The 15748-nt window shown below is 39.4% G+C and overlaps 1 pseudogene; it reads left to right on the top strand.

The window, feature by feature from the left end:
- The window catches only part of LOC149206147 (aspartyl protease family protein 2 pseudogene), a 79388-nt pseudogene that overhangs the window by 27585 nt on the left and 36055 nt on the right, over nucleotides 1–15748 (top strand).

The raw sequence follows: 15748 nt of genomic DNA on the forward strand, positions 1-15748 counted from the left end.
AAACTTGGAAAAATCACAACAGGGAGAGCTAACCAAAATCTTGCAAAAACATTCTACTGCATTTGCATGGGAGTATACTGATATGAAAGGTATTGACCCTAAGACTTGCATTCATCACATCTACATTGAGGAAAACAGTAGACCAATCAGACAACCGCAGAGAAGGATGAATCCAAACCTTAGGGAGATAGTGAAAGAAGAACTCCAAAAACTACTCAATGTAAACTTCATTTATCCAATTTCAGATAGTCGATGGGTTTCTCCTTTGGTTATAGTACCTAAAAAGAATGGTAAATGGAGGGTATGCATTGATTACAGGGAATTGAACAAAGAAACTTTGAAGGATCACTTTCCTTTACCCTTTATCGATCAGGTATTAGATACTTTAGCAGGCAAAAAGTACTTTTCATTTTTGGATGGTTTTAGTGGCTATAATCAGATTCAGGTAGCACCTGAAGATCAAGATAAGACCACATTTACCTGTCCATGGGGAACTTTTTCTTACCGAGTACTTCCTTTTGGATTATGTAATGCACCCGCAACATTTCAAAGGGCAGTACTAGGAATCTTTTCTGATCTAATCCATGATTGTGTAGAGGTTTATATGGATGATTTTACAGTTTATGGTGATTCATTTGAAGAGGCATTAGAGAATTTGGAAAAAGTCCTTATAAGGTGTAAAGAAACAAACCTTTCATTGAGTCATGAAAAATGTTTTATGATGTTTACTAAAGGTATTGTTTTGGGACATCATATTTCAGGGGATGGGATTAAAGTTGATAGATCAAAAGTTGAAGTCATCTCCAAGTTGCCTATTCCAAATTGTCAAAAAGATGTTAGAAGTTTTCTGGGATTTACTGGATACTATAGAAGATTTATCAAAAACTTCACCAAAATAGCATCTCCACTCTTCAAATTACTTACAAAAGACTGTGAATTCAAATGGGATCCTGATTGTCAATCTGCATTTGAAACTTTGAAAACAAGAATATCTGAAGCACCCATTTTGAGAGGGCCAAATTGGAAACTTCCTTTCCACATTTCTACAGATGCTTCAGATACAGCTCTAGGAGCTGTGTTGGGTCAAAAGGATTTAGTTCCTTATGCCATTTACTACACCAGTAAAAATTTGACTCCCACTGAGTTGAACTATACTGTGACTGAAAAAGAGTTCTTAGCTGTTGTTCATGCAATCAATAAGTTTAGACATTATATAACAGGCTATGAAACTTTTGTCCATACTGATCATTCTGCAATTAGATATTGTTGGCATTATGATGCATGTGTTGTACTTGATGGCAACCCTCTCATAGAAGATCATCTCACTTGTATACATTCAGATGAATCCACAGAAGAGATATCATATATGACAGAATACATGGATGTAGGACAGTTCAAAGGGATCAGATGACAATTCACAAGTAAGCTTTGCCATCAAGTCCAAAGGGGGAGATTGTTTGCATTATGGCTAAAGTGTTGTCCTTGATGGCAACTCATACAGGTGATGGATCACTGTATAACAGGTCAGTAGCAGAGATTGATGATTAGCTCACAATAATGAAGAAAATAAGAAGTACGCAGGTACACAGTACAAAAGCTGCGGACCCGCAGGAATATCATAGATAAAGTGTGTACATACCCGCAGGTACACCATGTAAAAGGTGCGGACCCTAGTTCACGCACTTTCATGCAGTGAAAAATTATTCTCACGTGGGAATCCAATGTGGGACCATAGTATTTAGCCTGACGTATTTGATCCTATGGTTTGGTCAGTGGTATTGTTTTATATTATTATTATTATTATTGAGCCCCATGTTTTTGGGCCCCTTGTATTGGTTATCTATGGTATTGACTCATCGTTTTAGCAAGAGCTTGCCTATATAAAGCAAAGGAGATCATTTGGCTAGACACTTGTGAAATTAGAAGATCTTAAGAGAAGCTAGATTTGAAATTCTTGTAATCGGTTTGTAAGAGAGAGTTGAATCAATATCAAGGAGAAACATGAGAATTACAAGTCGGATCTACTAATGGGTTGATATCTCCTCGGCGCATGATCAGATCTGTAGATCTGATAGTCTGGGTTATCCTTGAAGTCTGAAAATTGTCTATACCCGTAGGACCGCAAGTGCAGTGAAAGAAAAGTGCGGAGATACGCAGGCGCAGAAGCGTTGCAGGTGCGCAGATACGCAGGCGCAGAAGCGCGGCAGGTGCACAGGTTCACAGGCCCAGAATTGCAGAAGATGCGGAGGGGCGCAAGCATTCCATTGAACACAGAGCAGAGGTGCGTAGGAAGTCCGTGAGACACAGTGCGGGGGTGCACAGGAAAGCAGTTGGAAACAGTGCGGATGTACGCAGGTGGTCTATGGGTGAAGCTGCAGACTTTTCATGAAATCTATTTAGATGCCCCTGTTTATTATTGTTGTGTTCTGGGTTTTGAAGTGATGTCTGGTTTCTGGTATTATGTTCTGATAACAGCAGTGATTGATTGAATGATTATGATTAGCTTCAGTATTGATAGATGAATGGATCAGGTTCATAATGACTTATCCTTATATGATCTGGTGGACTAGATTTGGTTGATAACTTTCATTGTATATGTATTGATCTGGTGATTGGGTGATTCAGAAGGTTGTTTGATTATGAGCTTCAATGTTGTTGTTGGGCCCAGTATGAAAATTGGATGAAATGTGGCCTTTCAGATTATGTGTTGTGCTTCAGTGTATCCAGTCTGAAAATTGATGAAACGTGGTACCTGAAGGAGAGAAGATTGTAGGTCAGCACCTACATACTAGTATCTAAGCTAGTACAAAAGCTAAAGGAAATCTTTGGAGCATTGTAGCAGGTAGCAGCCTGTGTACTAGTAAATGGATCGGCTAGTAAAAGAGCAAAGGGGGTTGTAGCTCCCGTATTGGTATAAGACTGCACCAGTACAAAATATTGTAAAAGGATTTTCTTATTAAGAAGAAGATTGAGATGACTTGCAGCAGGTGGTTTTCTCCCGCATTGGGTTTCTACCTTATATCATGGTATTCATGTGTGTGCCTTATGTGTGATGATCTATTCTATGTTATTGCATCTGTTAACTGGTAATATGGTTGATAATGTTCTAATGCACTCATTGAAGATCAATTAACTTAATCATAAGAAGTTGTGGAAGTAGAATATATGAATCAGAGTTTGGAAATGAAAAAGTTTTATTGACTTGATAATACTGATTCACCCCCCCCCTCAGTATTATTTCCAACAATTGGTATCAGAGCAGGTCCTTTGGTAGAAGCTTGATCGCTTGAAGGAGATCCGTGAAATAATGGGAAAGAAGCTTAAGAAGAAATCACCTAAGAAAAAGAAGTCATCTCAGAAGAACTATGACAGTGGGAGAATCGATTGGGGATTAGGTATAAGAAGCTCTTCAGATTCAGAATCATTATCAGGTATGAATATATTATCCTCTGAGGTTCCAGCTATCTTTCCTTTTGGAAGAGATGAAAGTGATAGCGAAACTACTGAATTTGCTCTTATGGGTGAACAAGAAAGATATCAAATAGAGGCAGAATTTAAAAGGCTGACAGACAAAATTAGAGATCAACAAGATCTATTGAACAAAAGGGAATGTGACTTCAAAGAAGAAGCTACCAAACTAAAGGCCCAACTAGAAGAAGGAAACAAGGTAAGAAAACTACTCAAGGACAAGGAAGACCAATGTCAAAAATTGCAGCATGAAGTGACATCATTAAGAAAAGAAGTCAACGAAAGAAGCACAACCATCAAGAAACTCAAAGATAGATCCAGCTACTATGAAAATCTTGAAGCTACAATCCTCTCACTAAAAGGAGATCTTGAAGAATCAAAGAAGCAGAATGAAGATCTACATCAAGCAATTGAAAAACAAGACAACGAAGTCATCAGCTTAAAATCTCAGCTGGAATGTGCCTTCCGAGTTCGTCAAATGCAGCAGGATCTAAATGAAGAACAAGAAAAGGAGATTCTCAAACTAAGGGAACAAATGGAAGAAGGAAGGAAAGCTGAAGAAGATTTGAAAAAGCAATCTCTTGAAAAGGAAGAACAGCTTCAGGTTGAGGTAAATATCTTGAAAGGTAAATTAGAAGAAAAGGATAAGCTTTTACGATTTCAAGATAGTTCTAAAGTCTTGGATGATATTCTTAGTAGTCAAAGGTCTCCTGCTATAAAGACTGGTCTTGGTTTCCATGAATCTGTTGAAGGTGAATCTAGTTCACAAGGTGAGGCAAGGAACTCTAAAGAGAAATCTAAAGTGATCAACGAAGAAATGAAAGATCAATCTCATCATCAACCAAGGAAAGAGATTCCTCAAAGAAAATCCTTTACTCCTCCTATGAATAATGTTGAATGTTATGTATGTCATAATCTTGGACATGTTGCAGCTAGATGTAGAAGAAGAAGGGTTCAAGACCATTATGCAAAAAGACCATCACATTCAAGGTACTTTAATGGATATTGCTTTGCTTGCAATATGTATGGTCATAGAGCTACTGACTGTTACAGGAGGAATATGAAACATGTAAGATGTTATGCATGTAACAAGCTTGGACATATGGCTAAGGAATGCAGGAACAAAGTGTGGGCACCATATCAAAAGGAGAAAATTTCATCATCACGCTTGAAGATATGGAGGAAAAAGGAAGTACAGTCAGAAAAGGGCGGCACATCACAACGTACAGACATACCAGAATCAAAGGGAGCTGAAAGTACAAAACTTCAGTGTCCTGAATCTCATATGCAAACTCCATAAAGGGAAGTCGCGTATATACGTGAGTTGGATACTGCACAATCGCGTATATGATTGTTTGAAGAAAGGCAGTAGGGAAAGTGAAGTTGGAAGTGAATCTATGAAGTATGATCTCTCGAGCACAAGATCAGATCTGTGTATCTGACTGTCAGAGGCACCTTGGAGGACCATTTAATTGAGTTCTAATCAGAGGTACGCAGACGATTAACTGTGCAAGTGCGGGGGTACGCACAGCAGAAGAAGGCACAGTGCGTGGGTACGCACATCAGAAGAAGGTGCGGTGCGTGGGTACGCAGCGCGATAGAGGTTCAGGTGCGGAAGAACAGTAAAAGTACGCAGCGCTACAGAAGCCACAGGTCCGTAGATACGTGGCGCGATAGCATCTGAGGGTGCGTGGCCACAGTAGTAGTACGCGGCGTGATTGAAGAAACAATGCGTGGGTACTCGCTGTAGTAGAAGGCTCTCTGCGGGGATACGCAGAGGCGCGGAAGGTGACGTGCGGAGCCACGCAGGCCATATAATGAGAAACTGCGGATCTGTCTTGAGGCATTTATTGGCTGACTTTTCTTACTGATAAGATCTGACAGATGGCACAAGTTTAGGGGGAGCATATGCTCTTAATGCATTGTTGGCATTATGGTTAATAGTCCTTGGTGATGATGCTTATATAGATAAATGATTCATCTTGCTATGAGTTGTTCACATGGTTCTTGGATCAGATTTGTGGTTGATTCTCTAATGGTGCTTACATGGTAACTTTCATGAGGATAAGGAGAAGCACTTAGCTTAAATTCACATCTTCTTGATGATGAGTCACTCATATGTTGCTGTTGACATATGCATAAAGATCATATATTACAGTTATGATGCATGATTCCTTTCATTCTTGGCACAAATGGATGAGGATTGTTGGCTGGATACAGGGATGATTATTCAAAGTTGCATTGTTGGAGACATGATGATGATGAGCTCTTACCTATATGATGATAGGTTGTTTCATACATATGTTGATTGATGCAGATATTCCCAAATTATGATCATGATGGCTATGGTGTTTCTCACATAGAATGTGAAATTCTATTGATGCGGACATACCTTGATGATTCATGCACTAAATGCTGTTGACAGATACTATGAAGCAGAAGCGCGGCAGGTGCGCAGGCCCAGAATTGCAGAAGATGCGGAGGGGCTCAGGCATTCCATTGAACACAGAGCGGAGGTGCGCAGGAAGTCTGTGAGACACAGTGCGGGGGTGCGCAGGAAAGCAGTTGGAAACAGTGCGGATGTACGCAGGTAGTCTATAGGTGAAGCTGCGGACTTTTCATGAAATCTATTTAGCTGCCCCTGTTTATTATTGTTGTGTTCTGGGTTTTGAAGTGATGTCTCGTTTCTGGTATTATGTTCTGATAAGAACAGTGATTGATTGAATGATTATGATTAGCTTCAGTATTGATAGATGAATGGATCAGGTTCATAATGACTTATCCTTATATGATCTGGTGGACTAGATCTGGTTGATAACTTTCATTGTATATGTATTGATCTGGTGATTGGGTGATTCAGAAAGTTGTTTGATTATGAGCTTCAATGTTGTTGTTGGGTCCAGTATGAAAATTGGATGGAATGTGGCCTTTCAGATTATGTGTTGTGCTTCAGTGTATCTAGTCTGAAAATTGATGAAACGTGGTACCTGAAGGAGAGAAGATTGTAGGTCAGCACCTACATACTAGTATCTAAGCTAGTACAAAAGCTAAAGGAAATCTTTGGAGCATTGTAGCAGGTAGCAGCCTGCGTACTAGTAAATGGATCGGCTAGTACAAGAGCAAAGGGGGTTGTAGCTCCCGTACTGGTATAAGACTGCACCAGTACAAAATATTGTAAAAGGATTTTCTTATTAAGAAGAAGATTGAGATGACTTGCAGCAGGTGGTTTTCTCCCGCATTGGGTTTCCACCTTATATCATGGTGTTCATGTGTGTGCCTTATGTGTGATGATATATTCTATGTTATTGCATCTGTTAACTAATAATATGGTTGATAATGTTCTAATGCACTCATTGAAGATCAATTAACTTAATCATAAGAAGTTGTGGAAGTAGAATATATGAATCAGAGTTTGGAAATGAAAAAGTTTTATTGACTTGATAATACTGATTCACCCCCCCCCCCCCCTCTCAGTATTATTTCCAACAGATATCTAATGAAAAAACCTGTTACTAATGGCAGAGTTACAAGATGGCTCTTACTTTTACAAGAATTCAATATTACTGTATTGGATAGACCAGGGAAACAAAATACAGTAGCTGATTTCTTGTCTAGGATCCAAAATACTAATGAAGATTCTCTTGTAGAGGATAAGTTCCGAGATGAATATTTATTTGCAGTAAATACTAAGACTCCTTGGTATGCAGATATTGCTAACTATTTGGTTACAGGGAAGCTACCTCCACATTTATTTCCTAGTGAAAAAAGAAGAATTATTCAGGAGAGTTCAAATTATTCATGGATTTCTAACGAATTGTTTAAAACAGGGCTAGATTGTGTGATCAGAAGATGTTTTCGGGAAGATGAAATGTCTGACATCCTCAAGGCATGTCATGATGAACCATGCGGTGGAAACTTTGCTGACAAAAGGACGGCCTATAAAATCCTTTCTTTAGGATATTATTGGCCTTCCCTCTTCAAAGATACGAAACAATATGTCAGAAGGTGTGATAGTTGCCAAAGAGTAGGGAAACCAACTATTTCAAATGAAATGCCATTACAACCACAGGTACTCATTGAACCCTTTGAAAAATGGGCTTTAGATTTCACTGGACCCATTAATCCACCATCTAAATAGAAGAAGTATATATTAGTATGCACTGATTATGTCACTAAATGGGTAGAAGCCAAAGCATTACTTTCTGCTACTGAAAATTTAGTTGTTAATTTTCTTTATGAGGATATTTTTACTCGTTTTGGTGTCCCAAGAGAAATTTTGATAGATCAGGGAAGTCAATTTACATCTAACTTGATGGAGAAGCTGATGGAAGAATACAAAATCAAGCACAGAAAATCTACTCCTTACCATTTGCAAGCAAATGGCCAAGTGGAGTCTACAAACAAGTTATTGAGAACATCATCACCAAAACTGTTCATCTACACAGAAGAGATTGGGCAGAAAGGCTTCCTAAAGCCTTGTGGGCCTACAAAACTACATGGAGGAATACAACAATACATTCTCCCTATGAACTCATTTATGGGAAGGAAGTCCTGCTCTCCATTGAGTTTCAAGTCAAGACTTTCAAGATGACAATTCAGATGGGGATGAATCTATCAGAAGCCCAAAATCACAGAATGGAGCAGCTGAATGAGCTAGATGAGATCAGACAAGAAGCAATTTTAAGAACTGATCTAGTTCAACATCAAAGAACTAAGTGGCATGATAGATACATCAAATAGAAAAAGTTTCAAGAGGGAGATTGGGCACTACTATTTGATTCCAAGTTTAAAGACTTCAAAGGTAAATTTCAGACCCATTGGCTTGGGCCATATGAGATTGACAAAGTCTTTAGCAATGGAGCGGTAAGAATCAAGACCATTGATGAATTTCAAACTCCTCTTATTGTGAATGGCCACCGATTGAAAATTTATCATAAGCCACTCTCAAAAGAGGAATTTGTCAAAATGTTTCAAGAGAATTCTGCAATAAGGCTGGTGAAGAAGAATCCTTCTTCCCCACCAGGCTAGCCTTTGTTTCTTTCAGTTAAAAAAAAAAATTGTATAAGCCTAAAAACCAATCAATGATTGGCGGTCTTATACAGAAAATATAGAGTGAAAATCAGGGACACCTGACACTCTATATTTTCCAAAAAAAAATCTTCTCTCCTTCTTTTTCCATCTTCACTCCACTTCATTTGCCATCCCACTCCATCTCCATCTCATTTTCATTTCACTTCACTCCGCTTCATCTCACTCCATTTCATTCATTTCATTCCATTTCATCAATAAATGTCTCTTTGAGGACCATTTTCACTCAGTTAGTTATTATCTAACTATCTTTGTTCAGCCAAGTGGGTGCTGTGTCAGTTTCCGTAGCTAGAAGCAGTTTCCGCAGCTAGAAGCAGTTTCCGCAGCCATAAGCAGTTTCCGCAGCCACCACTTTGTTTTTCAAATTCACAGTCAAAATGTTAGGGCAATAATCATGAAAATGCAGGTGTGATTGAGCATATGCAATGAAGATATGGAGCATCTCCAGACATCAATAAAGAGCAGTTGGTTAAAAGCTAATGGACAACAAATGACAAGGTTCCCAAAGGTATGAGCAAAAATTTCTTTCAAATAGCAATTGAAGGCACAATTTTGCATAGTTGTCAAACCATAAAAGCTCTACTATGTGAAATGATTATCACGATAGCTCCATTACCCATTACCATCCCACGACATTATTCCGCACACCATGCATTTATTCCTTAACGATCTTATGATTGATTTTGGGTTTAAACTCATAGTCGACTGCACTTTCATACACCACTTATAATCATGAGATGTGACCTATTTCACTACGCCTCCTCTCCACCGCATTTTCCACAGCCATTCATTAAATGTGTAACATTTCGTACGCAACTGTTTAATTCAAAATCCCGACTCCTCTCCATTTCCTTACCATTCTGTTAAGACCATCTTCTTCACATACGTCTGCACTTCATTTTGTGAACTCACCTCGGCTGCTCATCCTCTGTTTCCGCTTGCAGTTCCGGAACATTCCCGTTACCTGTTATCCTCCAATTGCAGCCACTGTGTTCTTGCCATAAACCCTGCAACCGAACCTCCTTACCTCTGCTAAACCCTCACACGCAATTGAATTTTCAGTTGAATTTCAAAACAGAGGAAAGGATGGGACGATTACTAAGGGCAGAACCGGAAGGACCTAAATATTTAGAAGGTTACCCTCAAACAAAAGATTTGCTGAAGAAAGCAAAATGGTTACGCTTCATCCAGAAATTTAAGGGCCATAACAAGGAGGTAACGAAAGCTTTTGCACGGTCTTTCGACAGTCAGATGGTGGAAATTGGAGACTTAAAGCTCACGGTCACTGAAGCAACAGTAGCAGCTGCCACAGACTTGCCCCAAGAAGGTGAGCGATGGTTTAAAAACAAAAGTGTGGACGAACAGGCATGGAGAATTATGCTACGAAACCCAGGTATGGACGTTACTGTGTTTACAAAAGGAATTCATGTTCATGCATTGAAAGAAGAATGGGCCAGCCTACTGTTAGTTATCCAAAAGTTTATCACTTGCGAAGGACGCTTTGGTTCAATGTACATGTACCATGCTAGGTTGTTGATGAACTTCTTAGAGAGTCAAACTCTTAATTTGCCTTATTTCTTACTGCTGAGTTTGAAAAAGATGAGTACCACAGTCCAAAAGCACATAGGAAATATAGAACCTCATCTATATCATCATGGACTTGTAAATATTCTCATTGAAGACCAACTGAAGAAAAACAAAGATACCTGGGAACAATTCTTAATAAGAAATTACTTTCAAGAGCCATCTGAGGCACCTGAAAGTAGTACACCAAAGACACCGAGAAGGAGTAGGAGAAAAGAAAAGAGTGCCATAGTCCAAGACTCTCCTATTACCAAAACTCAAGAAGTTGGTCAAAAAGAAAAGGAGAACAGAACTAAGGACAAGAAACAGAGAAAATTGAAAGGCAAAAGAAACATAGAAGAAGTCTACCAATCACCTGAGCCATCTATAGAGGAAGACTATCAAACATTGTCTGAGAGACTAATGCATCTTCAAAAACAGGCTGCTACAGCAAAGAAAAAGGAAAAAGGAAAACAAAGCATAGAAGAAGGGAGTACTAGTCCACCATATTTAAGAAGAAGCAACAGGCTTAGAGGAAGGGGGAGTAAAACACAAGTAAAACGGCCCCACTTCATTGACTTGGGTGGGGAAACACCTGAGAAACCTCCAGCTGGCCGTAGTCCACCTCGTCCTCAGACAAGTATTGAAACTAGTCCTCCACATGTTGATGAAAGCCCTTCTCGGCCAGAGTTAGAAAGCAGTCCTCCTCCTCCACAAGACTTTGAAGTCAGTCCAAGAAAAACACCCGAAATAGATCCAAGTCAACAGGAAGTGTATGACTACCTTGAATCTTTAGAAAAGACAGCTGCAGGCCCGAGTACCACTCTGCCCCACATGACACAAGATGCACAAGTCCAATCCTTAAAGCAAGAAGTGTTTGAATTAGAGGTTCTAAACAGGCATATTAAGCAGGAAAATGAAGCACTTAAGGAGAAGAGCAAAGTGGATAAAATTATTCATGATAATACTATGCTTCATTTGGGACTATGGCAAAAGAAGAACAAGAAACTAATGAAAAAGCACAGAAAGTTGAGTAGAGAATTGATCAATCTCAAATTCAGATGTCTGATAAGGAAACCCAGGATGGTGGTAGCACCAAGAAAGAAGAAAAGAGGACTAGATGTCCTAGCAGAGGCTTCAGAACATATGGATTAAAGGGGAATGACTAAAATTTTGGTTGCATGAGGACATGCAACACCTTCACAGTGGGGGTATGTTGAGTCCCAAACTTGCATCTTCCCTATACACCTTTTTAGCCTTCTTTTCCATTTACTTGACCCACCAAGCTGTCAAATCATTGCATATTAGTTTAAAAAGAGCTTATAAAATGGTTTCCTAACTATGTTTGTGACTGTTGTTTGATTTAGATTTTTGTTCAATCAGCTGCGGAAACTTGTCACTTTCCGCAGCCAGCTCAAGTTTCCGCAGCCATTTTGTTGAAGACTATGTTACAGGTGTCCACTGGAGAATCCGGCCACATGGGCAAGATGCAAATGACATGTACATGGAGCGTGTCCCCTTGGTTCAGCCGAATCACTCACAAACAACCATGGTCAAGGACGGTCAAAGGAGTGGTCAAACCAAGAGTTTTGCGGTGGCACGGCTCTGTTTTTCCCACGTGAAGTTTTGCGTGGCAAGTTCCTCAATCTCTGGAGGTGTGCTAACACCTGTGGATCAATCCGTGAATCAAATCGAACAACCACCACTCCATAGATTTATTTGTCACGGCTACCATACTGCTAGATCTCAGGACGTGGAGATTTACGTGTCTGTTTGGCAGCGTAGAATTTAGGAATCAGTTATAGCATCTTCAGTTATAAATAACGCGTTATCATACGCTTGATAGTTAGCTTTTTACATGTAATCTTGACTGTGTTTACGAGCCCACTGTGTCATGCTCTATCTTTATGTTTTGACTGCACTTTAATATATGAGAAGACAACGTTCTTAAGTTCAATTCGTGACTGAGTATTGATTGGCCGAGGTTGCAGAGGGCCCCTGTACACCAAGGCTCTGTATCTACTGTATAGTTTCTCGCTTTCTTTCATTATGTCACTTCTTTCATAATCGTTTACTTGTATATTATTCATGTTAACTGCTGTCCATATTTCTTTTTATGCTTTCTCCTGATTGTTAGCTGATCAGTGTTTTTCTTTCAAGTTCTTGTAGTCAGCCTGGGCAAATTACATAGTTTTAATGACTAATGACATGAGATCATCTTGTCCTTTCTGCTGATTCATTTTCTGAGTTTTAATTCCAGCATTGTCATTTCTTTCAGTTCTGCTTTACTTATTTACTTTTATGAAATTTAGATATCATATTACTCATTTGTTTATGATTTCCTTCCTATAGCCAAGCGACTCAAATAGTGAGGAATCCGAATATTACTTGATGTAGTATGATTTAGTTTACTTTCCTGCAAGTTACTGATTAAATTACTTATGTCATTTTCAGGGATTGAAGTATGAATGAGTAGTTTAATCTTAGTTTCATTTTATGCAATTTCATTTCCTGCAATTTAGATATCAGATTACTCAATTTGTTTATGATTACCTCCTATAGCCAGAGCGAGTCGAAAGGTGAGGGGTCAGAATATGAGTTGAAGTAGTGTGATTTAGTTTGCTTTGCTTACAGTCTTTGAATTGTTTTGAGTTCAGTTTTTATTTTCTTTTTATACAGCAGTAAGGATACTGGGCTTCATTGTCACTAGTTCACTGTTTTGGTACATTTTTATTTTCTTTTGAGAATTGATTTCATCACAGTCAGTTTGAAACCTTTTTGAGAACTTTAAAATTTGGAAAATCATTGTAGAAATCACCATTACCATCCATACTTGACTTTCAATTCTGCCATTTCACATTAGGGAATCAACAGAAGATAAACCCAAAAACAAACTAAAAACTCAAAAACGACAAAGAACTAAGAAATCGGTTATCTTGCATATGCAATGCACTTCACTTCAGCAGTTTACAACTCTCGGATTGACATTTTAAATAGCAATTTAGGACACACTAAATTGACCAAACAGGTATCACATGGGAAGACTTCATTTCCCGTGAGTTCTTCACAGCTTCAGCAGCTCATCAAGAGGTTGTCCATGATGTGAGTGAACCTTCACATTAGTATGGAGGTTAGGAGGCGGAGACTACTAGTGCTGGCATATGTCACCTATCACAGAGGCACGAGGGGATTGTTTGCAGCAGCCTGACGAGTACTATCTCCACCTGAGGTGGAAGGGGTCTCGTTGCCGTCATCAGCAGCACAGGTACAGGATAGAGGCAAGAAGCCTATGCAGGATGAGGGCCCTTTAGGAGGCCAAGACATTGATTTCATCCTCATCGATGATGATGTGAGCTCTCCTAGCTCAAAGCTGAGGAAGATTATTCAGGAGCAGAAGGTCGAGATAGATGTATTGACCGCCAAGTTGCAGAGATCTCAATGGGTCATCAACTATTTGGAGCAGCGAAACAAACAACTAGAGGATCAGCATACAGTCATGGAGTTACAAAACATTCGGCAAAACCGCCAAGCTGCCAAAAGGAGGAGGATAGATTTCACTCCATTGGAGCAGGAGATAGAGGCTGAACGAGAAACTTGGCTCGAGTGGGTCAAAATTCATCTTGAGAAGCTGTTGGTGAAGGAAAACAAAGACAAGGACATGCTCAGGCACATGAAAAATCATTATTAGGCACGAACTCATGTTTGCAACGCAAGGATCAAAATCCTGAAGGCAAGACTACGGAGAGCAATAAAACGATGCAAAAGGCATGATAGGCTCCAAATATTGGCTGAAGCTTCTTTGGCTAAGCATGATACTTGATGATGGACCTTCAGTGCAAATTTCAACAAATTTGGAGAAAATTTTGTCAATTTTGAATTTTTTGGCTTCAAAACAGATTTTCCTGCCCAATGCGTAGCGCCACTTGGCGCGCGCTTATAATTGGGAGATCCTCTGGAGGAAAACTTTACCTTTTTGTATTTATCATCAAAATTTATGCATTCTCATGGATTACTTAAGTATTTCATCAAGTTCTGGGTTGCCTAAAGGGTCAAAAACACCCAAAAAATGACCTCTCTGCCACCTTTTGCACCCACAGGAAGCAGTATTTGGCGATTGAAGCTTTGGAGGGGTAAATGACATCCAAATCCAGAAATTCCACTTGGGTTGGAAAGTAGACAAGCAGGGCTTTCCATTGAGCTATCATGAGCTCTAATTGGACTTCGGGAAGTGCCTCAAAATCAGCTCCAAAGTTGTGCTACGCATACAGGTTTTCGGCGCAGTGCATAGAGAATTTTGGCCTATTTTTCACTCAGCAACTCAGAATTTCGCCCAGTTTTGACTAGTTTCATTTTTTCATGTAACTCTTGATTTATCTTGATGTAAATTCATGACTTTGATGTAATTTTGGCACATTGCTACTCATCCATGTAGATTCATTCACTAAAAAGTGAAAAGATAGTGAATGAATCAGTTTCCTTTTATATAGAGGCAAGTTGTTTCATTGCCTATTTTTCAGTTCCTTGTTTAGATATGGTTGAAACAACTCCTAGAATGATGAGCTCGACCCCTAGAGGCATGGGAAGGAGTTAGGCTAATCTATATCATGTAATTTCTCAGTCATTTTCAGGGTTGGACACTTGGGATTGCTTGGCACTTCATTGTACATTCATTTTCAGCATTTTTGGCAAAGGAAAGACCAAGGTTTTGTAGCACTTGTTGGGATCCTTGTGGATCTGTGTTTTAATGGTGTTTTTCTTCATGTAATTTTAAGTTCATTGATGTTTTATGTATGCCATTTCCCTTCTCTTTTCTTCTGAAATTAAACAAATTGAGTGACAAAGGTAGACTTCATGAGTTTGTTGTGCTTTGCCTTAAACTTTCTGTAGTTTTACATGTTTTCATCTATTTGGAGAGGATTCTTACAGCCTCTTGCCCTCTTCAACTCCTCAGCGGTCTTTTCTATCCATTCATTTAATCTAAAGCATCAAAACTACTGCCTACCTTGCCCCAACTGGAATTCTGCAAAAATTTGGCCTCATCCCCGGACCCAAATTTACCTTTGCCCTTTTTCCAACAGAACCCCAAAAAAAAAACTCGAATTAAATCCTTGCACTTCATACCTAGCCTAAGATTAGTTGTTAAATCAGTCATCTCAAGCCCCATCTGATTATCTTTTGCTAAGATTGACCCGGAGAGAGCCCTCTCCTGTCCTCGTAGGGCTAGCTACGAGGCTGAGGGTGGTTTGATGTGGACCTAGAATCTTACCTTTTCAGCCTGAGGTAAATCTAGGCTCTAACACATACCATTTGCAACTACTCAGGCAGATTCGGCTCATTTCCAATCGGAAGCCAATAAGGAAAACAACTTCATTAATCACATCCAACATATCCACCAGTAGGTACATGACATTATGGAGAAATCGAATGCCAAGTAAAAGCAGTGACATGATCAACATTAGGTGCCACATAAGTTTCAGGTGGGTGACAAAGTCTGGTTGCATTTGTAGAAGGAGCGCCTTACCAAAGCCTATCGGAATCTTAGACCACTCCAATATGGTCCTTACACCATTACCATGGTTGTGGGTGACATTGCATTTGAACCCAACATTCCCCCATTCCTTGGCCAAGA

The sequence above is a fragment of the Pinus tabuliformis genome, chromosome 1_2 (assembly GCF_031772625.1).
Source record: "Pinus tabuliformis cultivar Carrire ecotype Pingquan chromosome 1_2, CPIR1, whole genome shotgun sequence".
NCBI classification, from domain to species: domain Eukaryota; kingdom Viridiplantae; phylum Streptophyta; class Pinopsida; order Pinales; family Pinaceae; genus Pinus; species Pinus tabuliformis.